The sequence below is a fragment of the Hipposideros armiger genome, unplaced genomic scaffold, assembly GCF_001890085.2.
Source record: "Hipposideros armiger isolate ML-2016 unplaced genomic scaffold, ASM189008v1 scaffold_13, whole genome shotgun sequence".
Taxonomy (NCBI): Eukaryota; Metazoa; Chordata; class Mammalia; order Chiroptera; family Hipposideridae; genus Hipposideros; species Hipposideros armiger.
This window is the reverse complement of record NW_017731363.1, coordinates 6,116,715-6,141,877: the sequence shown is the minus strand read 5'-3', so window position 1 is coordinate 6,141,877 and position 25,163 is coordinate 6,116,715. Positions and strand designations below refer to the sequence as shown.

The 25,163-nt window shown below is 36.6% G+C and overlaps 1 protein-coding gene and 1 pseudogene across 10 annotated transcripts in view; both read right to left on the bottom strand.

The window, feature by feature from the left end:
- Nucleotides 1–25,163, bottom strand: part of CNKSR2 (connector enhancer of kinase suppressor of Ras 2) — a 265,333-nt gene that overhangs the window by 219,463 nt on the left and 20,707 nt on the right. The gene's annotated exons all lie outside the window — the stretch shown is intronic.
- LOC109395197 (rab GDP dissociation inhibitor beta pseudogene) overlaps nucleotides 1–25,163 on the bottom strand; it is a 41,621-nt pseudogene that overhangs the window by 2,564 nt on the left and 13,894 nt on the right.

The window sequence follows — 25,163 nt, the reverse complement described above, 5'->3', positions numbered from 1 at the left end:
GAGCTCCAGTGGAGGGATGGTGACTCGGGGGGGTGTCGGAGACATATGGGCATAGGCTGAGTTGTGTAACTTTGGGGTGAGGACTGGAGGACCATTTTCCCTGTGTAGGCCCCTCCTCCTGTGCATCCAGCAGGCAGGCACCATCTTTCCTGTGTTGAGCCTGCCCCCACTGGCCAAATATAAATCTGATTCGCCTGGTGAACTCTGCTGCTCCACCCTGCTGACTCACTAAAATCCTGACTCACTAAAACTGTGTACAGCAGGAGGATTTATCAGAGGCTGAACCTTACAGGAGCTGGCAGGTGGCAGCAGGCTATCCCATACTGGTGGCAACCATCCTGGGTTCACAATGTGGCCTCTCCCACGTGCCTCCAGGTACAGCACAGGCAGTGACCAACCATGGATCGCTTTGTAGCTCCTACCAGGTACTACCTGGCCAATGACAGGCAGTGGCTGACCTGGGCCTGCATAGGAGCCCCTCCCAAGAGGCCCCAGAACCAACATACTTGGTGGTTGGCTTCAGACCACAGCAGAGTACCACCCACTGAAGCAGCACAAGCAGTACACACAAAGGGCAGTCTCAATAGGCACCAGAGCCTGATGGGACAAATCCTGCACCATGGAGTAAGCCCCCTGCACAGCAGCCCATAAGCTATGGATGTGGCCAACCCCCCATAGCCAGTTAGCCTGAGGATCAATCCCACTCACTGACATGCCAACAGCAATCAAGGCTCAAGTATAACAGGAAGACACACACAACCAACACAAGGGACACTCCTGGAACACCTGGAGCAGGTGACCAGGGAGACTGTGTCACTGGGCTCCACAGGACCCCTACTACCTAAGGCCACCCAGCAAGATTGGGAGAATCACTTCAGATTGAAAGACACATACAGACTGAAAGTAAAGGGATGGAAAAAGTTATTTAATGAAAATGGAAACAAAAAACAAAATAAAAAAATAAGAATAGCTGGAGTAGCAAGACTTATACTTGACAAAATAGAATTTAAAACAAAGGCTATAACAAGAGACAAAGAAGGACCCAGTAATCCCACTTCTGGGTATTTATCTGAAGAAACCCAAAATGCTACTTTGAGGGGATGTGTGCATCCATGTGTTCATTGCAGCATTGTTTACAATGGTCAGGAGTGGAGGCAACCTGGGTGTTCATCAATAGATGAATGGATGAAGAGGAGAAGGTACATATATACAATGGAATATTGCTCAGCCATGAAAGAGAATCTTGCCATCTGTGATGGCATGGATGGACCTGGAGGGTGTTGTGCTGAGTGAAGCATGTTAGACAGAGAAAGACAGATGCAATGTGATTTTGCTTGTATGTGGAATCTAAAGAACAAAATAAACAAAACAGAAACAGACTCACAGAGAACATTTTGATGGTTGCCCTCTGGGAGGGGGATTGGGGATGGGTGAAAAAGGGGAAGGGATTAAGAAGTACCAATTGGTTGTTATACTGTAGTCATAGGGATGTAGGGTATAGCATAAGGATTATAGTGAATAATATTTTAATAACTACTTATGGCATCAGGTGAGCACTAGATTTATCAGGGTGATAGATGGCAGGGGTTTGGGGGCAGGGTGAAAAAGGTGAAGGCATTAAGAAGTACTAATTGGTAGTTACAAAATAGTCATGGGATATAAAGTAAAGCATAGGGAATATAGTCAATGATATGGTAATAACTATGTATAGTTCCAGGTAGGTACTAATCAGGGGATCATTTCTTATATAAATGTCTAATCATATGCTGCACACCTGAAATTAATATAAAATAATATTGAATGTCAACCATAACTGAAAAATTAAAAAGGGGGGAGGGAGGTGAAGGACAATAAGCAGTCCAAATAAGTCATGGGGCTGTAACATACAGCATAGGGAACATAGTCAATAATATTGTGATAGCATGGTATGGTGTCAGATGGTTGCTAGACTTATCATGATGATCACTTCTTTAGGTATATAAATGTTGAATATTGTGTACACCTGAAAGTAATATAATATTGCATGCTAACTATATTTTTAGTAAAAATCTTTAATGCAACATTTTTTTTAAGTCTTAAAAATGTTTTTTGTTTTTTTTTGCTCCTGGTTGTCAGTGTCAGGTAGCAATCAGGTATTAATCATGACATCTACTATAGACAATAAAAGCATTTCCTATACTATTATAAACAGCCAGAAAGCTCATATAACCATGCTTTTCTTAAATACATAGGATAGTATGTAATGATAAATAATCTAGCAAAAGACAATTCATATATAACTTCTTGTGGTACTTCCCAAACCATCTGAAAAGAATAAAATTATATTCAGTAGCACATCAATACTTGGTGAATTTTACTGTATTCTAATTATTGGAAAACTGGCCAAACTATGTAAATGTATAGGCTACTTAACAGAGACCCAGAATATTTAATAAATCAACTTCCTGAAGTATTCTAGAAAATAAGATTTTGCTCTAGAACCTAGGTAGTTTAAAATTTCTTTGAGGGGTAAAAAGTATAACTAGTGCACTGTGTTGCACATCTGAAACTAATTAAAAAAATTTCTTTTAACAATTCCCATATAGTTCTGGAATGATATAGCCATATAAATTCTTGATTTAATTCAGAGATGAACTGGTCATTGCTCTTACTTAGTAAGTAAGGGCATATTTACTCTTTGATCTGCCTTTTACTATATTCAGCTTTATATTTTGTTCAGCCAAAAAAATAAGAAAAAGTTGTCTTCAAAAGCATCTTGCCACTAGACAATTCTAAATTCCAATAAAAACAGGGAATGTCTGCTTTAACAAATGAGGAATAATGTGAACAAGAATAATAGGTGGGGCTTCCACACCACAGAATACTACTCAGCAATAAAAAAGGAACTAGTGATACACACAACAACTTGGATGGATATCAAGAGTATTATACTGAGAGAAAATGGTCCACATGAAAGAGATTATACTGAATGAATCCATTTATATTACATATTGAAAACGGCCAAAAGATAGCAGCAGAAAACAGATCAGTAGTTGCCACGGATTGGGAATATGAAGAGGTTGTGAATATAAAGCAGCAGGAGAAAGTCTTTTGGGGTGATGAAACTTTTGTATGCCAATTGTGGTGTTGTTTACTTAAATCTGTACACGTTACAACTCATATAACTGTAAAACCCAAAAAGTCAATTTTATTGTTAATTTAAAAAATAAAATTTTAAAAATTACAACAGGCTACATAACATTTTGAAACTACTATTAAACTATTGTATTGAAAAAAATTTCCTTCTGACCTCATTTTATAATAGTGTGTGACATAAAAGACCCAGGCCAGGGAAGAAGGCATCCAGCATTCCATTCAGCAAGTATTTATTAAATACCTACTAAGTTTGGGGCAGCCTAAGTGCATTTGATGCATTTAACTACCTTTGAAAAGACTCCTTTGCCCGCTGATTGGCAGACCTCAGAGGCTATAAACAGAATTGTCTGAGAAGGTGTATACGAGGTTGGACAATTAAGTTTGCGAACTTGTTGCAATGCTGTTGCCAACCTTTGTTTTTGATATCAGAGGGATTATTCATTATGAATTTGTACCAACTGGACAGTTAACCAAATTTACTATTTGGAAGTGCTGAAAAGGCTGTGTGAAAAGTTAGAAGACCTGAACTTTTCACCAACAATTCATGGCTCTTGCATCATGACAATGCACCAGCTCACAGGGCACTGTCTGTGAGGGAGTTTTTAGCCAGTAAACAAATAACTGCATTTGCACACATTCCCTACTCACCTAATCTGGCCCCCAATGACTTCTTTCTTTACCTGAAGATAAAGGAAATATTGAAAGGAAGACATTTTGATGCCATTCAGGACATCAAGGGTAGTATGATAACAGCTGTGATGGCCATTCCAGAAAAAGAGTTCCAAAATTGCTTTGAAGGGTGGACTGGGCACTGGCATTGGTGCATAGCTTCCCAAGGGGAATACTTCAGAGGTGACCATAGTGATATTCAGCAATGAGGTGTGCAGTGCTTTTTCTAGGATGAGATCGCGAACTTAATTGTCTGACCTCGACCTCGTATGATGCAGGGTGTGCAGACTGGTGCATGCAGTAGGAAATCAATCATTGCTCTGTGGTTTCCGGGAGACTTCTTGGAAGGCCAAGCCCCACTATACAGATCATCACCATTTCTACTCTTCTCAGACCTATTTTTTCTCTAACAACTTGATGTTGTGTTTAAGACAGAGACTAAAAGTAAAATCCTAACTGCATGGCAATACATCATTGTTCCATTTTGCAAAACAATTCACCCTCCCTGCAATCTGCTTCCGGTTCTTCATTTTAAACCAGAGTAGATTTTATCTGGTTTAAACTCCCCTCTTTTATTAAATGGCCAAAAGAAAACAAAAGTAAGGAGAAAATTATATCAGCACTGAAACTAGGAGACAGTGTCAACCACATAACACATAAAGATTTAATGTCAAAAGATAAATAGGTAATAGAAGTAAACTGGGTCTGTATCAAACGAAAGCCAGAAACAGTAAAGAAAAAGGCAGACTACATAAAAATTAAGTTTTTATTATGACATCAAATCAGAATATTCACAAAAAGTACTTACAATATATCCAGTGATATACTACATCAAGGTCAATTAAAGAGGGCAAAGTGTCCCATAAACACACAATCAAGTTGCTTAAAACTGCTCAATTTAGAAATACTGATATATGGTAATCTGAGACTAACCTTTAAAATGGAATGGCACATTACACAAAACAATGTTCGAATGGTTTTTTAATTTTGTAATTTGTAAAGTTTTGTATGCAGAACATGGTAAACCAGCTAAATCATTTTTCTCAAAGTTCAGGTGAGGACAGCTTACAAACTTTTAAATGCTTTTTAAATACAGATGAAATAATCTCTAAATATTATATACAATTATTGCACACTTCCATATTTTAATTTTTAAAATAGTCTAAAATGATTTTAATGACATGTTCAATAAATAAAGACTGGCTGTTACTATTATCAAGCTTAAAGCTGTTATACATTAAGAATTCATGCACACTATTTTTCAAAGATCATGCTTTCTCCCCCAAATTAATAGTCAGTTTCAGAAAGTTTTAACTAAAGCTGAAGCTGTTTTTTCTTTGTAAGTCTTCACAGTCCTTTCTAAAAATATTTCATTAACAGAAAAACAACTTTAATATGAATCATAGGTAGACAGAGCATAAGGAATTAGTTGCAAACCTAGGGATTAGTGATATCTTTCCTTTTACAACTTAATCACTTTTGCTTGTTTGTTAGTTTTAATGAAGCTTAAGGACATCTAAGCCTTTCATCTTTCATTCTGGCATTCAAGGACCTCCAAATTCAGGCCCTATCTTTCTAGCATTATCTTTCATGCATTCATACATCCTATGCTGCAGCCAAGCTCAACAACTTAACTGTTTCCTTAATGTGATTCCTATTACTCAGAATATCCTTTTCTACATATATAGTTGCTGAAATCCTGTCTGGTCTTGATCACGGAATCAGATGGCTCTCTTTTCTCTTAATGTCAATGGATTTAACACTTACAGTCCTTATTATCTGTGCCGCTTCTTTATAATCTTTGTATTACTATCTTATTCCCCACAATAAATTATAGAGCCCTGAAGGGTGGCATCACTGACTTCTCCACACGGCACTGAGCACAGTAGGCATCTGATACGCATTGAGCCATTCCTTCATTTAATCAACATTATTGAGGTGATTACTAGGTGCTAGGCACTGGGAATCAAATGCCTAGCAACACCTGACATGGTCATTGACTTTACGGAGTTTATAGTATAATATTGAAGATAATGATTAATCATTTAATTGCCAAAAGCAATGTAAAAATACAAGCTGTGATGATTCTTATAAAGGAAAAAAATGCAATGTGCTGTGAAAAACAAAAATTGAGATTCACCCTCAGCTGAGGTGAAAGTCAGGAATGGAAGGCTTAATTGAGGAATTGATGACTACACTATGACGTATAGCTTAAAAACTGTTAACTAGGCAAAGGGAAGGAGCAGAGAGGGGACAACATATGCAAAAAAAGAAACATATGCAAAGACCCTGTGCCACAAAAGGAACACTGTACATTTGAAAAACTGAAAGAAGTCTGTGTGGCTGAAATGCAGAGAAGAAGAGAACAGAGCAGAATGGGTTAGAGAAATGGGCCAAGGGCAAGATGGTGCAGGGTCTTGTAGGCCATGTTCAGAATCCTGAGACCCTAAAAGCAAGGATAAGGTACTGAAGGGTTTGAAATAGATAGCATTGAAAGTGTTTTGTGTTTTGTGAACATTACTCCAGCTGTAGTATGGTAAATGAATTGGAGGCTGCCAAAAGGCAGGCAAGTTGGGTGGCAAAGTAATTTAAGTATGAAATGCTGGTAGCTTGTTCTAGGATAATGGCAAGAAAGGAAGAGAAAAGGTAGATTGGAAAGAAGATAAAATGTGCAGGACTTGGTGCTGGATTGGGTGTGTGAGGTACAAGAGGCCATGGGAAAAAAGGTGGTGCCTACATTCCTGGCTCACAGAAATGGATAAATGGTGACATTATTCACAGACAATGGAAACACCAGAGGAGAAGCAGTTTTCTACTAGACATGCTGGGATTACAGCTCCTTTGAGATAGGCAGATAGCAATGTTGAGTAGTCAGTCAGAAATAAAGGTCTGCTCTAGAGACATATATTTATGAATAGATAGAAGAAGGGATCAAGAGGAGGTGGTACATATATACAATGGAATATTGCTTGGCCAGGGATGGCAATGGGTTCTTGCCCTCTGCGGAGGAATGGATGGACCGGGAGGGTATTGTGCTGAGTGGAGTATGTCAGACAGAGAAAGACAGATGCAATGTGATTTTGCTTATATGTGGAATCTAAAGAACATTCATTGGTGTATCGGTAGAAAATTGAAGCCATGAGTGTTTCTAAGACTGACTAGGGAAAATGAGTAGAATGAAGACAGGACTTAGAACTGAACCTTAAGAAACTCCAAAATGTGACGGCTTTGGTAGAAGCAAACCTGCAAAGAAAACAGAGGAAGTGTATCCAAAGAGGAGTGAGAAAAACTGAGGACAGAGTGGTGTCATGGAAGCGAACAGAAGAGAATGCTTTAACACCGGCAGTACAGGACTAGAGTTTAAGGAGACTAAGTCAGGTTGTGTGTTTGAAGCCCACCCTGAATTAGAGATTTATCAGTGACTTTAACCAGAGAATATCAAAATGATAAAAATAGAAGCCAGACAGAGAATGGAGTTGAGGGGTGAGAAAGTAGAGGCCTTGCATGTGGAATATTCCTTTAGGGGACTATATGGGATCGGTAAGGATGGAGAGCGGACAGGGAAGTGTCACCTAGGGTAAAAGGGACTATTACACCAATTTTAGACATCAAGGAACTAAAGCTTTGCAGATTAGGTAATTCCCTAAACGTACACAGTAACTGACTGGCACAGCAAGGATTAAAACCTAATCCTGGAGGATTTGGAGTCCAATCTGTTTTGACTACATCAGACCATTTCAAGACTGAAACAAAATAGATCTCAACAATAAATTGGATTTATATGCTTGCAAAAAGAAAGGGGTAAATGGAGCTGATAAAAACTATGGTTATTAAAATAAAGAAGAGATAACATAGGACAGTGTTTAATAAAAATCACTCTTCCAGACCTACATGAAAAAAACATATATTTGAAACTACCAAGAGCTGAATTCCATGCTAGTATACTCTAAAGAACTGAGTACACTGTAGGGTGCCTGGTTGGCATTCTATCTGAAGTTGCATTCAAATGAATGAAAGGAGAAACACTGCAAATAGTTTTACTATATCATGGAAATCAGTACAATACATTCCGACTTCAAAACTCCTCTTCCTTACGTTCTTCAATGCCATCCTTCAGTCACCTCCTTCCACAAGCAAGCAGTTTCTCTCTAACAAATAGTATATGGTTTCTTCTCACAAGGATTCCCAAGAAAACCAAATAAAACAAAAGGAGGGACAATTTTCTTCTGGGCCTGTTTTCATTTACTCTATCCTAATATCGTTTAGAAAACGCTAAGCTGGCAGTAGTATTCCATTATTTCCAAATGGAAGAGTTGATGCTGATTAACAGTAACACCTTCCATTTAATTTTTGTGCACACTGTGTGCCAAGCACTGTTTTAAGCACTTCACAAATATGTTCTCATTTAATCCTTAGAACAGTCTGAGGAATTACATATAATTATCTTGATTTTACAGATAAGAAAATTGAGATTTAGAGACCATGCCCAGGATCCTACAGCTTAATAAACAGCAAGGCAAGGTCTAAAACCAAGTCCCCCTGACTCAATATTCCTGCCCTTTGAGCCTATACTAAATTAGAAGGACTGGGGAAGGGGTGAAAAGGATAGTTCCCAAACTGATCATCTGTAACATACCAAAAGTCATGCCAAAAATATTTTTCCATTTACAACTTTAAAGATATTGTTTTAAAATGCATTTACTGTATTTAAATAACAATTTGTATTAGAAGGAATTAAAGTGTTGAATTTATACATACACATTCACATACAATTCAGCAGGATAACATAAATTAAAATAACTTGAGAAAAATCTGGTTCAATATGGTTAGTCTCAAAATAGGAGGCAGAAACAATAGAGGCAGAAACAATGAATTTTTGTATGACAAAATGTAGATGCACTGAAAAGGACAAAACTTGTCGATTCAACTTTACTTCTGGAGACACATCCAATCTTAGCTTATCTCAGCCCCAGGCTTCACTTAATACTCTTGATTTCTTCAGATTTAAATCTGGTTCCTAAATCAATAACTCTTTTCCTTATACTTCCACCATAGCCCAGACCTCTATATGACTTTTCCCTGACCACCTAGCTTGCTGATCTAAGGAATCCCTCCCTTTCTGTCTCCAATATCATGATCCCCATCCCACTGCTTTTCCAATTCCTGATACCAACTTCCATTTATTCATTCAACAAATATTTATCAAATGCCTAATTATGAGCTAGGAATCATTTTAGGGAGTATGAATAAAAAGGTGAGCAGAAATAGATATGGTCCCTGCCTTCATGGGGCTAATAAATGGTTTACTGGGAAAGAAGTACATTCAGTTGAAAATCATACAAGCAATCCTGAGAAGTAAATTGAAGTGAGGGAAAGGTACCGTTCTTTGCATGGTGCTACAAAAGTCCACAAAAGGGGGATTTGAACAAATCAGAGAGATCGAGGGCAGATTTTCTGGAAAATGTGTGGCAAGAACTGAGGTCTGGATGAGTGGGAGTCAACCAGGCAAAGAGGGAAGGAAGAGCATTAGACTGGAAAGCGCCAAGACCCACGGGTGGGAGACAGGATGGAGAGAGTGAGGCACCGAAAGGCCAGCATGACTAAGGGTTGTGTCGGAACTTGTTTTCTGAAAAGCTCTCTCTGGCTTCAATGAGTAGAACAGTGACTTGTGGCCAGTTTGCCATTTCCAAAGAAAGGATCATCTCTGGCAGGAACTAATCTTCTTGCTCAGCACCTTCACTTCATTGGCTATTTCAGCTATGTGAGTTGAACCCTACAGCTTCCTAAACATGCCTTTCATTCCTCTGTTCCAATCTATCACCATCGCCCCCCCAACCCCACTCTCTTACTCTCTTCCTGGTAAGGGAAGGTAAGGAAAACACCTACAAGTAGAACCTATTCCATATGTCATTTATTGATTGTTGGGAAAGTTGTGACGTATTTTTTCTGTTTTTCGTTGCAAAAATGTGTCATGACTTTTCTGACAACCCAATAGAACTATATCCATAGTCGCTTAAATACAAATCAAAATCAACAGAAAAATGTGACAAAGGGTAGAAACATCTTTTTAAATGGTGATTCTAGAAACAGTATGATAACAGGTAAAAAATCTTGCCTTTAGAAATTGCTTCATTTTAATTCAAATATATGTACCTCATTAATTCTGACTGAAATAACTTTCAACAACAACAACAAAAAACCAAAAAACAAAACTCTAGCATAAAGTTGCTGCAGAAACCAAGGGCACCATCCACTATTAAACCTAATCTCAATACATCTCCTATGATCCTTCCCTAATACAAAACAAATCTTATTTAGCATTCCCAATCCACTGTTTTGAGCCTCCTCCTCTGTTAAACACACACACACACACACACACACACACACACACTTCCCCACTATAAATGAATGTGAGCATTATTAACAGGGTCAAGCAAAAAAGAAACTTTGGTGTTTTTACATTTTTATGACTCCTAAAAGAGGTTCTAAAATATTAGGCCCAATTTAGTTTTCAGTCAACATGTATTTTCCATCTAATGTTTACATCACTCAGTTTTACTGAATATTAAAATTAAAATAAAGCTATGAATTTTGGCTTTTTGACACAAAGCTAAAATGTATTTATAAGGATTTATTTTTCAGGATAAAAAGAATCCTACATTTATCTCACAGCCATTTCTGGAACATCTAATAAAAAGATAAGTGGTGATAATGAATTTTATATTTGTTTTCCTTCATGTAGCAGAATCAACAGGTAATACAATTGTATTAAAAGCCAAATAATTCTTATTAGCCTATGATACAAATTTTACTTGACCTAGGAAAATAGCCTATTTGAAGAGCTGGTTTTTTCTCCCTAAAATTTATAAGACCTCCTCAGAATAATTCTAATAATTTTAACTTAAAATACTATCAGTTTCCCACTGCTTCTCAAACTTCATGTACATACAAAATCTCTGGGGATCTGATTAAACTGGAGATTCTAATTCAGCTGGTCTGGTGTGGGGCCTGACATTTTGTATTTCTAACAATCTCCTAAATAACAATGGACACCACTAGAGCAATGCTGTCAGAGGCAAAAAGAGACTTGATTTTTTCAACAAGTGATGAGGTCACCATCAAACAGGAGAGAATAATGATGACACATAAACAGACACAAGTAGGCTTATGATGCTAAATATCTAGCCATGTGTTTTATGAGCTTACACATCCCAATTATCAAATGTATTTATAATGATACCCAAGCATCAACAATATTCGCCATAAATTTATAAGCCACAAAGGATCACAGTTCTCATACTGTAAGCTAGACAAATTATTTGAACTAAGTGGAAAGAAAAAAGGTTATGTCAAACTAATTGTAATTGTGCTTATTTGAATAAATCCCATCGCAAGGATAGGTAGTTAGAAAACCTCATAATTTTCTAAAATATGATGTCTATGGAGAAATTCACCAGCCTAAATGAGCACAATTTGTTTCATCCTTCACAGTACTGTTATCACCAATTATAAAAGAAAGCAGTGGAATTTCTTTAAAAAATGAAAATAACCCACAAACTCATATTCCTTATCACTAAGCATTTCTTGAAGAGCCCCTAAACTATGAGAATCTTCTAATATTTCTCATAATTCCTCTCTGCTTAGTAAAATTCTCCTTCATTATGATAGCATTCTACCACGGTCACTGTCTGTTAGGGAAGTGGGCTTCTCTTGCCAATCAAAATGTAAAAGGGTGACAGTTAGCATTGCTTTTCCTTTGTTCCCTCATATGCCAAATTCCTACACGTGGGCTGGAATCAGAAATATTGGAGAATTAGAAAGGAAGGAGGAAAAAGTTTGTAGCTACAGGGATGCCTCTAAATCACAGGGGTGGGATGCGGGAAGAAGGATGGAGGAAGAAAGGGAGGGAGGAAGGAGTGAATCAGAGCCTTGGCTAATACAGTGTCAAAGAAACAATTTTATAAGACCCACTTTTTTTTATCTTGCACTCACTCCTTACTGAAGAGACATTGCTTTTCTATTCACCAATTAACCTCCATAATAATCTGTTTTTTTTTAGAAGGTTGCAAGTGTTCGTCAAGGATTTAAGAATTAACTTTTAGATAACATTTGTGAAGTTCCAAATCATAATTTAACACTAGATTCATACTGTTGGTGACCCAACAGTTAATGGAGCTTAATATTCTTGTGATTCTCCTGATTAAATTACTGCTCAAAAGCCTAGTTTCACAGACAGCAGTTTATAAGAAGAGAAAGATACACGGACATCATCTTTGCTCAGGTCTCAGAATTTAAAAGCTGTCTAACATGAAATGTAATTAAAGATCTCTAGATACTGATATCATAAGAGAAGACAATTTATTTTTTAGTTACCTCCACAAGACACAAAGAATAAACAATCAGCTCTTCTCAGGAAAGGAGACCAAGCAAGAAGGAAAAACAAAACAAAACAAAACAAAACAAATGTGGTGCTTAGGGAGGTTAGAGCAAGGGCAAAGACCCAATACACGTAATGACGTTATATTATGCAAAGTGCTACCCAAATCTTCAGAGCATGGCCCAACAAGAGCTTATTCACTAGCCCTCCTAGGAGACTTCAGTCACTGCCTGAAAGCAGCTGTGCAAACAATCTTTGAGCAAGCTTTTATTTCAATTCAGTCTCAAATCTTTCCATTGGTGAATTTCAGTGAAAAGATCCTGAGACATGCAATATTTGCATACATATAAATATACTACCCTTGACTGCAACACAGGCCTATACTCAAGACAGCTGTAAATCAAACTGTGAAAGGAACCAAGAATTTACCAAGAATTATTTTGAGCAGCCACAAACTAAGAGTTATTTCCTGTACTGTTTTGCAAATGTTACAAGTATAAAAAGTAAAACTAACTGTGATAAGCACTAAAAATAATCCTGGTGGAAGCTATAGAAACATTTCTAAATGTATATGAAAAAGATTCATTTTGTCTTTCAACTTTAATTTTCAATAGTTGAGTCAAAACTGCTCCTTTCCCAAACAATAGTTCACAACTCATAACTTTTAACAGCAGACAACTGAATTCAAAGTAAGTTTTCCAGAAATGGAAACGATTTTAAAGGAAACTAGAGTAAAGAAGAATTTTTCATTTCTTTAGATTAATACCCAGAAGTGGAATTCCTGGGTCATATGGTATGTCTGTTTTCAGTTTTTTGAGGAATCTCCTTACTGTTTTTCATAGGGCTTGCACCAGTGTGCAGTCCTACCAACAGTACCAGAAGAGAGGTGGTGGGGGATGGGTAGAAAGGGGAAGGGGAATATAGTCAGTAATATTGTGATAAGTGTGCGTGGTGACAGATGATTATTAGAATTAGTGGGGTGATCACATTTTATGGTATAAACATCTTGAATCACTATATTGTACACCTGGAACATATAACTAATATAATATTATATACCAGCTATACTTAAATTAAAAAAATTTTTTTAAGTAAAAAAACAATTTTTCATTTCAAGAAAGAAAATATGAAATATAGTAAAATATGAAACAATACAAGAAAGCCTACAATTTCTTTTTTATTGTCAGCAGCCTCCCAGGAAACATACTGTCTTTGGTTACAGCATCAAAGATTAAAAGTCATTTAGGAAGAGTGTGAGTCATTCTATAACGATAAAGGCAATTTTAAATTCCTAATACAGTTTTGAACACCTATAATTATGAACAAAGCACTCTGATGCTGACTTCCCAGTGCTATAATCCAAAAAAATGGTAAAGAATTAAAAATGGAACCTTGCATTCCTATTCAAAACTGATATGTCATCACAGGATTGTTTTATATATAAAAAGAGTTGATTTCATTACTTTTCACGGCAATTCCAAATCTTGTCTAAGAGGAGGAGAAAACTAACCAAACTTATTTCTGCTTGATCAGGAGGGGTATGAAGTTGGTGATAATCTTTTAAGAACACAACAATAGGAAAAAAGAAAAAAAAAACAATAACTGATAAAAGCCAAGCACAGGAAGCAAATAAACCTAATCTGGAGAAACTGCTCCTGTCAGGAGGAAACACAGCCATGTGCGTCTATCATAACTATCCCAATGCTTTACTTATGTTTTTTTTTTGTCTTACACATACAGTATATTCCAGCCTTGAGGTTAACTAGTTCAAACTTGGGAAGCTAATGAATCCATAAATTAGGGATATTGCTTATGGTGGCATTTCTTCTGGAATAAGATTTATTTCTTTATCCTTCATTTCAATCTTCTAATAATTTTTAAGAGTACAATGTTAACTATAGTTTTACATTTGCTTCAAAATATCTTAAAGCTTATAGATTTATTTTAGAAATAAAAGTTCTAATCCATGTTCCACAACTAAAAGTCTTGGCAGAGTTCATCATATGGGAAAAGAGTCATATTACCCTATGGCTATGACCTAGTAATAAACACAAAAAATCAGAAAGTGTTACAATGAGGAGCAGAACTAAGGAAACTTTTCAATTTATGGTTCTTACACAGTTTGATCATTAAGAAAAATATAAGAGGAGAATAACAGATAACACGATTTGCTTTTTAAAAACAGGCCTTACATTAGCAACAGGATTAATATTCCTCACATATTGGGAAGACCTGAGAAGACTGAAAACTGGTATTTCAAATCACTATCTCTGTAAACTGAAGAGAGACATGACATTAACTCTCCTACTCCCATCTCTTCTCTTCATGACATAAAGAAATGGAGTGGGAGATGAGAAACAATGGAAAACTCTGGCTCAGCTGGGAGTGGTTAAATAATCTCACCTCTCCACTTCATTTTCAGAAGCTTGCTTTATGAATTTCCAGAGGAATATAAAAAAACCCCACAAAAACCAGCTTTTGGGAACTTCTAAGTAATGATGGAGGCACACAGTCAAGTGCTCTCTAATGGTTCAATAATTAAAAAGTCAACGATACCACTGAAACCTATGGTCCTCATGATTTTGATTTGATTTGTGACTACAGCTTTAGAAATCATTATTTCCGCCCCCCTCCTACACCCTTCATAACCCCAACCTTTATCCCTGATAATCATTAACCCCTGAGGAAGCAGAAGGCAACAGACTAATGGTCCCAACCTGACTGATCGTCACAAGGTCTGGACCTCTGTCAGGCTAAAGATAGTATCTTGACCAAAGTTATGTTTCAGCGCCTGAGCCCTAAGGTGGAAGGACCCCCTGGCAACTTTTCCATGAAACAAGACAGAGGGACTCTGGGGCAGACCTCAGAGCCATCCTTAAGACCTGAAGAAATGATTTGCTCCCCTTAACTAATTTCCAACCAATCAGCTCCTAACACGACTCTGAACCCTTAACCCATGATGTCCTGTGATTTTGCCCTATATAATCTGTAATCTACATGCCATGGTGGAGTTGGGTCTTTCAGATTACGAGCTCACCAGTTCGCCAGATTGGCCAATCCTATAGTATATTACTTCCTTTCTCTACTGCAAACTCCTGATAGTTCATTTCTATAGGACAGTGCAAGCAGGTGGATGGACTCACATATTGGGGTTTGATAACATCATCAGTACATATAAACCAATATCAACTCAAAATAGAATTAAACGTTTTACAGATAAAATTATATTTTTATTATAAAGTCTGAAAGCATGTTACTTGCAAGTTACTACATGAAAATACATAAAAATCATCCTCAACATAAATTTGCTTCCTAGAGGACAGGAAGCTAGATCCTTGAGCCTGAGAGATTACTAATGATTGTTTCCTTCAACTAACTTTTCTAAACTAGTTGTTAAAATCTATATAAATATGGGATATCAATTTAATTACAAAATTTAATTACAAACATAAAAGCTAATATATCAATTAACCAGTCTTTTTAAATTCATAAACACATTTAGAACAATTCAGAATCATATGATCAACTAAAAGTGAAACTTAAGAAGCATTGTCACGAAGGTCAGGAATGCTCAATATTGAGTAGTGGCCCTACTCAACATAAAAAAGCAAGAAAAAGTAAGCTACAGATATTCACAGAAACAATTATCAACATATTCATAATATGGTGTCTACTTAGAAAATCCAAGAAAATCAATGAAAAACTATTAGAATAATAAGTTAATTAAAGTGGGCAAATACATGAACAGTATCCATTAATTTCCCCAAATTAACCTTTAAATTCAATGCAATCCCAGTTAAAATCCTAATGGGATTTTTTTTGCTTGAGTGTGACTTGACAAACTAAAATTAAATTTCAGAGTAAAGGAAAAATGAGCAATGACCAAGAAATTTTTGGAAAAGCATAACATGGGGGGGAGGGTAGAACTTGCCTTCTAGATAGCAAAGTAGAATTCTATGAAGCAATATTAATTCAATAATTGCACTGAAATAGAAAATAGATACATGATCCAAAAAAAAGGAGAATCCAGAAACAGACATATCCATGTGAATTTTAGTTTACATGATTGAGGTTTATCATTTTAATTTTTTATAAAGTTGGCATTTTAAATAAGTGTGGGGGAAAAGAGAGGCTATCCAATAAGTTGTATTAGAGCATGGGCTATCCATTTGGGAAAATATAAAGTCAGACCCCTACTTTATATATTTTACTTAATGTTTTTCATATTAAATAGCTAACTTAAGGTTTAAAAAATTGAATGTGAAACAAAATATAGGAAAAAATTAAGAATAGTGTGATGGAAAAGATCTTCCTAAGCAAGATACAACACCGAGTAGACACAGAAGGGGGAAAAAATGACAAATATGGCTGCATTAAAATTTAAATATTTTCCTGATAAAAGACAGGGTACTTTTTCAAACTACACACTTGAGCCCTAACTTCTTTTTTTTTAAATTAATTTATTTAGTATTTATTGTTAGTTTCAGGTGTACAGAACATTGCAATAGTTATCCTTTTCACCCTTTGCACAGAAACAACCCCCCTCCCCCATCTACTGCCCTCCCACCCCCGAAATCATGCTTATCTATTACAATTCCATTGACTCCATGCCCACACTCTACTCCACGTCCTGTGACTATATATGTATATATAATTATAGTTGACATACAATATTATTCAACATCAGCTTCGGATATACAGTGCGGTGGTCAGGCCTCTACACTGACTATGAAGTGGTCTCTCTAACAAGACATGAGTCCATTTGGCCCCCTAAAAAATATTTACAACATTATTGATTATACTGAGCCCTAACTTCTGATAAAAATCTCATCTTCCTTTTTTCTCCCTCTACTCCTCTAAGAAGCTAAGCTTTACTGAGCCACTGTTTCTTACATAGAATTGTGTTACATCTCATGCATGGATCCCAGAGTTGGTCTTTTTTTTCTTTCAAAGCAAATTCTGTGAAAAGTTAGTGATTAAGTGCTCTGATTCTTCTAAGTAAGCTAGCTATTCTTGCAATCTAGTTTACTCTATGTAAATGTTGCTGTATGTTTCTATTTATGAATACAGAAGCTGCAATGAAAGACCCTATGTGGAATAGTATGGTACAAAATGCTATTTTCTGGAAGATTTTTAAAATGTACCATAGCTTATTTACCCTTTGTTCTGACAAGTAGCATGTGGTTTAAGTGAAATATTGGGTTGTCGGAAAAGTCATGACATATTTTTTATATGTTTTTCATTGCAAAAATGCGTCATGACTTCTCCGACAACCCAATATAACATAGCAGCTGTGTAAAAATGGAAACATAGGGCCAGCCAAGTGGCTCGGTTGGTTAAGAGCTTGCTCAAGAGTGCGAGCTCTGAGCAACAGGGTCACCGGTTTGATTCCCGGCCTGAGCTGAGAGGCCGCTGAGCTGCCAACAGGTGGCAGGATGGCTCAGCTAAAAAAAAAAAAAGGAAACATATTGGAGTCAATATAATGATCCTCAGGATAAGATTCTACATTTAATTTCAGATACTTAGTAAGACCAGCTATGGGACTACATATGCCACTTTTGTATTTCCAGAACAGAACTTAGCTCACAGAAGGAATTTAATGTTTTCACAATGAATATATCTTTTGCTTTATTTTAAAATTCAACATAGATTTAAAGTTAATTTTGTGAAGTTTCTTTAACTTATATGTACATTTTATCCTCCTAAAACCTTTATGTAGTGAATAATCACCAGTTAACTCCTTCCTCTCTGTAACTCAACTTTACACTCACCATCCATAGTCATAGTAGAGTTTAACATACTTTCCCTGTCTCAAAATCATGGAATCTGAGTTGCCTTTGATATTTTATGCAGTTAGGTAAGTTGATATAAAGTTCATGTAAGAAATACTTAGGGGTAGAATTGCTAATGTATATAAATATATCATGGTCATTGGGAGTTAGTCTATTCTTAAAGAAATAATACCAGTGTGAATTCACAGTTTAGGCTGTGATTTTTTAAAAAGAGAATACAATATGCTGCCTACAAGAGACTCACTTCAGATCAAAAGACACACACAGGCTGAAAGTAAAGGGATGGAAAAAGGTATTTCATGGAAATGGAGATTAAAAAAATAGCTGGGGTAGCAATACTTATGCCACACAAAATAGACTTTAAAACAAAGGCTATTACAAGAGACAAAGAAGGACCCAGTAATCCCACCACTGTGTATTTATCCAAAAAAATCCAAAACGCTACATTGAAGGGACATGTGCATGCATGTTTGTTGCAGCATTGTTTACAGTGGCCAAGACGTGGAGGCAGCTTGGGTGTCTGTCAATGGATGAATGGATAAGGAGGAGGTGGTACATATATATACAATGGAATATTGCTCGGCCATGGAAGGAAATGGGTTCTCACCATCTGCAGGGGCATGGATTGACCTGGAGGGTATTGTGCTGAGTGGAGTATGTCAGACAGAGAAAGACAGATGCAATGTGATTTTGCTTATATGTGAACTCTAAAGAACAGAATAAACAAAACAGAAACAAACACATAGATATAGAAAACATTTTGATGGCTGCCAGATGGGAGGGGGTTTGGGGGTGGGTGAAAAGGGGGACGGGATTAAGAAGTACAAATTGGTTGTAACAAAGTAGTCATGGGGATGTAGTGTATAGCATAAGGAATACAGTCAACAATATTGTAATAACTATGTACGGTGTCAGATGGGTACTGGATTTGTTGGGGTGATAGATGGGAGGGGGTTGGGGGCAGGGTGAAAAAGGCGAAGGGATTAAGAAGTATTTGATAATTGGTAGTTACAAAATAGTCAAGGGGATGTAAAATAATAACTATGTATATTGCCAGGTGGGTGTTAGACTACTTAGTAGGATCACTTCTTAAATTATACAAATGTCTAACCACTACACTGTACACACGAAATATAAAATAATATTGACTGTCAACTGTAACCGAAAAAATTTAAAAAGGAGGGAAAGGTGAAGGGAGTAAGATATTTTAAAAAAAGAGAGAATACAGGTATGAGTGGTAAGACTGAGAATACTGAAGGAGAACTGATTTCCCTATGCCTGTGACCTGCAAATGATCACATCTGCAAAATGAGGGGGAAAATGAGCCAATTTGAAAGGAAATTTTCCTACTATAGGGAAATTTTCTTTAAAAATGTAGACCAAGCTGAAAATCTTGGGCTTTTCTTGTACTTTTGTGGTTTCATTTTTTACTTTTAGATCCTTAATCCATTTGGGGATTATTCCTGTGCAGGGTTTGAGGTATGGATCTAATTTTACCTTTGTCATACGTAAATTTCTGTATGTGCTGGGATCTAGTTTTGGGCTTTCTGTTCTATTCCACTGGCATATTTGTCTATTCACGGGCCATCACCATGCTGTTTTCATTATGAAGGCTTTATAATGTTTTATCCCACCTTATAGTTTTTCTTTTTCAGTGTTTTCCTGGCTCTTCTTTTTTTTATAGTTTTGATAGGTTTATAGGTTTGATGATTGATATACTCAATCATGAGCTTAAGGATTCAACAGATTAATTTAAAAATTATGTCCTAAAGATAATTAGGATGGTAAACCAAGAACACAAAATTGAATTATGTCAAATCAATATGAAATTTCCACTGTCTACTATTTTAGCACAATAAGAGCTAACTATTTATTTTAGTCACTTTTTCATGTTCTGAGATACTAAAAAATGTACTTTTATTTGTAAGATGTCATAGTATAATGTATGTGCTCACTTGCTATTAAAATTTCAGATTATATTAAAATGGAGAAATCATATAAACATGTTTTCTTTAAAAATACTAAATCTGTTATCATAAATTCAAATATAGCCTTTGACATAAGCATTTATATTACCTAATCTAAATATGAACATAAACCAAAATATTATAAAATATTAATGATTTAATTTTCTTGATTTTGTTGGATAAGTAATATCAGGAGTTTTATGAAGTTTCCTTTTACTTGCTCTAGGTTTCAACTCCATGTCCTTACTTATCTGAGGGCATCATATAGAGGATTGCAGGATGTGATCTACTTGGAGATAGCATCAGATTCCACATGTAAAAAGGTTCAGACCCACAAAACCACCCTCTACTTCAGAGGCTAATCTCAATCCTGTGCTCTGACTAACCAATTACAAATTGGATGTTCCAATGACCTCTCCAACTCAGGATACTAATTGCTAACCCAGGTTGTTACCTCCTCTACTTCTGATCAACTGACTATAAATCAGAGGTTGCCACAACACCCTCCATCCTTGGGTTCAATTAATTTGCGAGAGACACTCACAGAACTCAGGAAACATTTTGCTTACTAGATTATCAATTTATTATAAAAGGATATAACTCAGAGCAGCCAGATGGAAGCCATGCATAGGGCAAGGTCTGGGAAAAGGGCACAGGTCTTCCAGCTTCCATACTCTCTCCCCAAATCTCTACTTGTTCACCAAACCAGAAGTTCTCCAAAGACTGTCCTTTTGGTTTTTATGGAGGCTTCATCACATAGGGATGATTGATTAAATCATTTCCACTGGTGATTGAACTCAATCTCAAACCCCATTCACCTCCCCTCTGGAAAGTTCTAACCCTCTAATCACATGGAGCTCTACTGGCAACCTGCCCCTATTCTTAGATGTAGTCCAAAAGTCACCTCATTAACAAGACATCTTTATTGCTCTCATCACTTAGGAAATTCCAAGAGTTTTAGGGACTCAGGGTCAGAAACTGGAGGAAGACCAAATAAATATTTATTACATATCACTTCCCAAATCCACAAGTGATATTTATCTTCTTGAAAAATGCCAAAATGAACTATCTCTGAGCCAGATCTTAATAGATCATGCATCACCATTTTGGTTAAATATTTGTAGAGTTAGATAAATATCAAGAAATATGAACATATGTTATTTCCAATTTTAAAACCCTCTTTTTTTTTACCACAAACATAAAAAGTCAAAAGGCTACTGTCTACTTTTACAAATTCAGGCTATTCTGATACTATCCTTTTAATGGACTACCCAACCTTCCTACTTTTTCCTGATCACTTCTTAACCCAATTTTCTAATGCACTATAATACTATTAGTATCATTAACATCCTGGTTTATACTAGAATTCCTAATTTAACAAATCACTGCACAGAAAAGATAGATCTTGGCCAAAAGGAACAAGCTTGAACAGGGTATAGCAATATGTTTAAATTCTACGGTGTTCTTAAAAAGAAGGACTAAAAGATTTTAAAACTGTACTTGCATAATTCTACCACTGCAAAAACACTTGTATAAACCTAAAAAAGAAAGGATTAAAACATAGAAAAGTTTTAAAATGTTTCTTTCATCCACCCTATCTTGTCATTCATAATGAATCCTCCGAATTTCAGTGAGTTTGCCCCCAAATAATTAAGAAAGTGTATTCATTAAATTTATATTTTCCTCGTCTATTATGATCTGGTTTTTCATTCTGGCAACATACTTTGAACTCTTAATTCAAAGAAAAGCTTTCAATAAATGTTTAGTTTATACAAACAGAAAAAAGAGAAATCTGCTCTTGAAACTAAATAAAATGTACCTTTCTTATGTCTTGAAAGGGAGGAAGAAAAGAAAAATATTTCTGTCCCTGCCCCTAAATATACATCAGAGATGAAAGATTAAGAGTAGTAGTTACCTTAGATCAGGTTTTATTAGCTAGAGTGATTCATTCGTTCATTCAACAAATTTTATTGTACAGATGAGCCAGATTGTATTCTTAAACTCTTCTGAAACTCAGGCATTGCTAAGTCCAAATAAAATATTGTATATAACCAAATGAAAATAAGTAGAGTTGTACACTTCAGAAGTATTTTTTAATGATTACAACAGGGTTATCCAAGTATATTAAGGCATGAGCTGCATAATCAGAAATTTTTATATGAGTAGGCTATGTTGGGTGGTCCATTCTCAGCAGTCTTGATTCTGACTCAAATATAAACCAAGTGCTTCTCAATCTTTATGTCTGTTTTCATTTTCTCAATAATCTTTTATTTTTCTCCAGTTGCATTATGTAATTTCAGTGAAGTTAAACTTGAGTGGCTCAAAAAATACCTGATTATTTGCATTCAGTGTCAATTACAGTGATTAATTGAAGGCAATTGGCATGACACCTGGTGGTAACAATAACAGCCAATACTTTCTAGTTCCTACAATGATCTTTGCATACATTATCATCCTCCTCCAACAACTCTCTTTTATAGGTGGTGTCAGTGGTGGTACTAATCATAGCCAAAGTTTATTTAAAACTTACTACATACCAAAGGCTGAGGTATGTCTTTTTTTTTTAAGATTTTTTTTTTATTGGGGAACTGGGGGGATGGGAACAGTGCTGGAGAATTCGGGGAAGGGGAACAGACAAGTTGCTGTCCTTTTGTTCTTCAGTCTAGTTGTGGAGGATATTGCTTCACTGGCCCAAGTTGACACCATCATTGCGCTCTTCCCAGGCGAGGCAGATCAGTCACCAGCTTCTGGATGGACACTCACGGCGGCTGCTGGCCGCTCACGCTGGCTGCTGGCTGCACACAGTAGCCCATGGCAACCCACTGCAGCAGGGGCTGCAGCCCACGCCTTCGCTGGTACTCAAGACAGCCCAGCCCCAGGTCGAGCTGCTGTTCAGCATCTTAGCTGTAGAGGGCAGTGTCACTGGCCCTCATATGTGGGATCTGAACCGGGGCCCTCTGGCATCCCAAGCCAGCTCTTAACCACCGCGCCACTCAGCCGGCCCTGAGGTATGTCTTTTGCATATATTACTTCATTTACACCTTAATGTTCTTTAAAGTAGGTGTCATGTTTAAAAAAGGAGAAAAACTGAAACTCGAAGAGGTTATTATGTGCCCAAATCCATTCAACCAATAAACAGCAAAGTTGGATTTTAAATCTAGGTATATTTGGCTTCAAATGCAGGTGTATTTGGCTTCAAAGTCCTCATTTTCCCTGCTGTAATATAGTGACCACTGGAGCAGATTACTGGAGGTGGTCAGTTATACAATGGTGATGGTGGGCAGACCTGAGCAGAGTTCAAATTAATACAATTAAATAATATAAAAAATTCCGACAAAATTTATAATGGGTACATTCTGATTACCTGCACTATCCTAAAAGGTTTTTGTGCTAGACTCCAATGTTGTTTTTTTTTAAAGATTTTTATTGGGGAATTGGGGGGTTGAGAACAGTGCTGGGGAATTGGGGGAAGGGGACCAGACACGTTTCTGTCCTTTTGTTCTTTAGTCTAGTTGTGGAGGACATTGCTTCACTGGCCCAAGTTGGCACAATCATTGCGCTCTTCCCGGGTGAGGCAGATCAGTCGCTGGCTTCTGGATGGCTGCTCACTGCGGCTGCTGGCCGCTCACGCTGGCTGCTGGCTACATATGGTAGTCCATGGCAACCCACTGCCACAGGGGCTGCAGCCTACGCCGTCGCCTGAAACTCACGGCAGCCTAGCTCCAGGTCGAGCTGTTGTTCAGCATCTTAGCTGTGGAGGGCAGTGTCACTGGCCCTCATATGTGGGATGCGAACCGGGGCCCTCTGGCGCCCCAAGCCAGTTCTTAACCATCGCGCCACTCAGCCGGCCCTAGGCTCCAATGTTTAGAGCAACTTTCAAAAATACCTGATTATGTAGCTACACGTTGTATTTTCCTATAAAAAATTAAACCCATATACAAATAAAAATATTACCCAAACATACAGAATTAGTACTGTTATAATTAGAAAATTACATGTTTCAATTAAGACTACAGAGGCAAAAATATATCTAAAAAAATTTCCTTTCATTTGAGGGATATACAACTAACTTTCATATAAAAATGTAAGGTGTACCTTGAGGATGTACATTCAAAAAGAAGCCATTCAATTAAAGGTTTTATTTGTTTTCGTAAGGTACTTATTTTAACCACACTGACATTGATAATATTAGAACACTCTAAAATAGTATTTATGCTGTAAGGCTTATTTGAGCAGGTGGAGGTGGGAGGTTGCTATGGTTCCACATTTTATTGGTATTTATCAGGGTAATCCACGAAGTTTTGGGATATTGTATTACTGTTCTGCATATTTGCATACTTTAAATACACATATAAATTAAAAGTCAAGCAAATATCGAGGCTAAATTAACAGCTGTATATCTACTGACAGTTTGGAAAAAACATTAAGGGTCACATTCCAGTGTTATCTGGGTTGTTGATACTGGTTAACCCATTTTAAAAATTATAGGAACAAGACAATTCTTTATCTCTTTTCTGTACAAGGTGCTTTAGTTTTATCACATCAAGCTATAATTTAAATTAAGTTAAAACAATTACAAATTTGTGAAACACATTTAATTAACTTAATTAAGAATTCAAAACTGCTCATCAAAATAAGTCACAGACTTCAGTTTTTACACCCAATATTATTTTTTCCTGGGACTTAGACATTTGAGAAACATTTCAGTAACAGCATGTGCCAGTTTGCCATTTGTCATGGAACATGAAGAGCCCAGGTGGCTGCCAATGATGCAAACTTTTCCTACTGGCCCCAGAAGTATGACTCACTGCTTGTCCTGAGGTGACCACACTTCATATGGTGGCAGGAAAAGTGTTATTATTCCATCTTTGACAGCAACTATCAGAAAATGTGCACAATGCCACAGTTCCTTCTCAAGTGATTATGTTACATAATATTGCTTTTCTTAAAGGATGACAAATCTTGAAAAATACAATACCTAAAACTTAATATGTAGAAAACAATATTTTTAAAGGACAGTAAATGCCATTAGAAAGAAATTTAGAATAGAAAACACACACAATGGCATTTCAGGGGTGAAAGAAAAAGTACATTTTCATCTACTTATTGAATACTTGATAGCACACACAATACAAGAGACCTACCTATACACTATTAAACTTGAAAAAAAATCCATTTATATGTTTGTTTCCGTTTTGTTAAATACTTTTACTTAGTCACTTC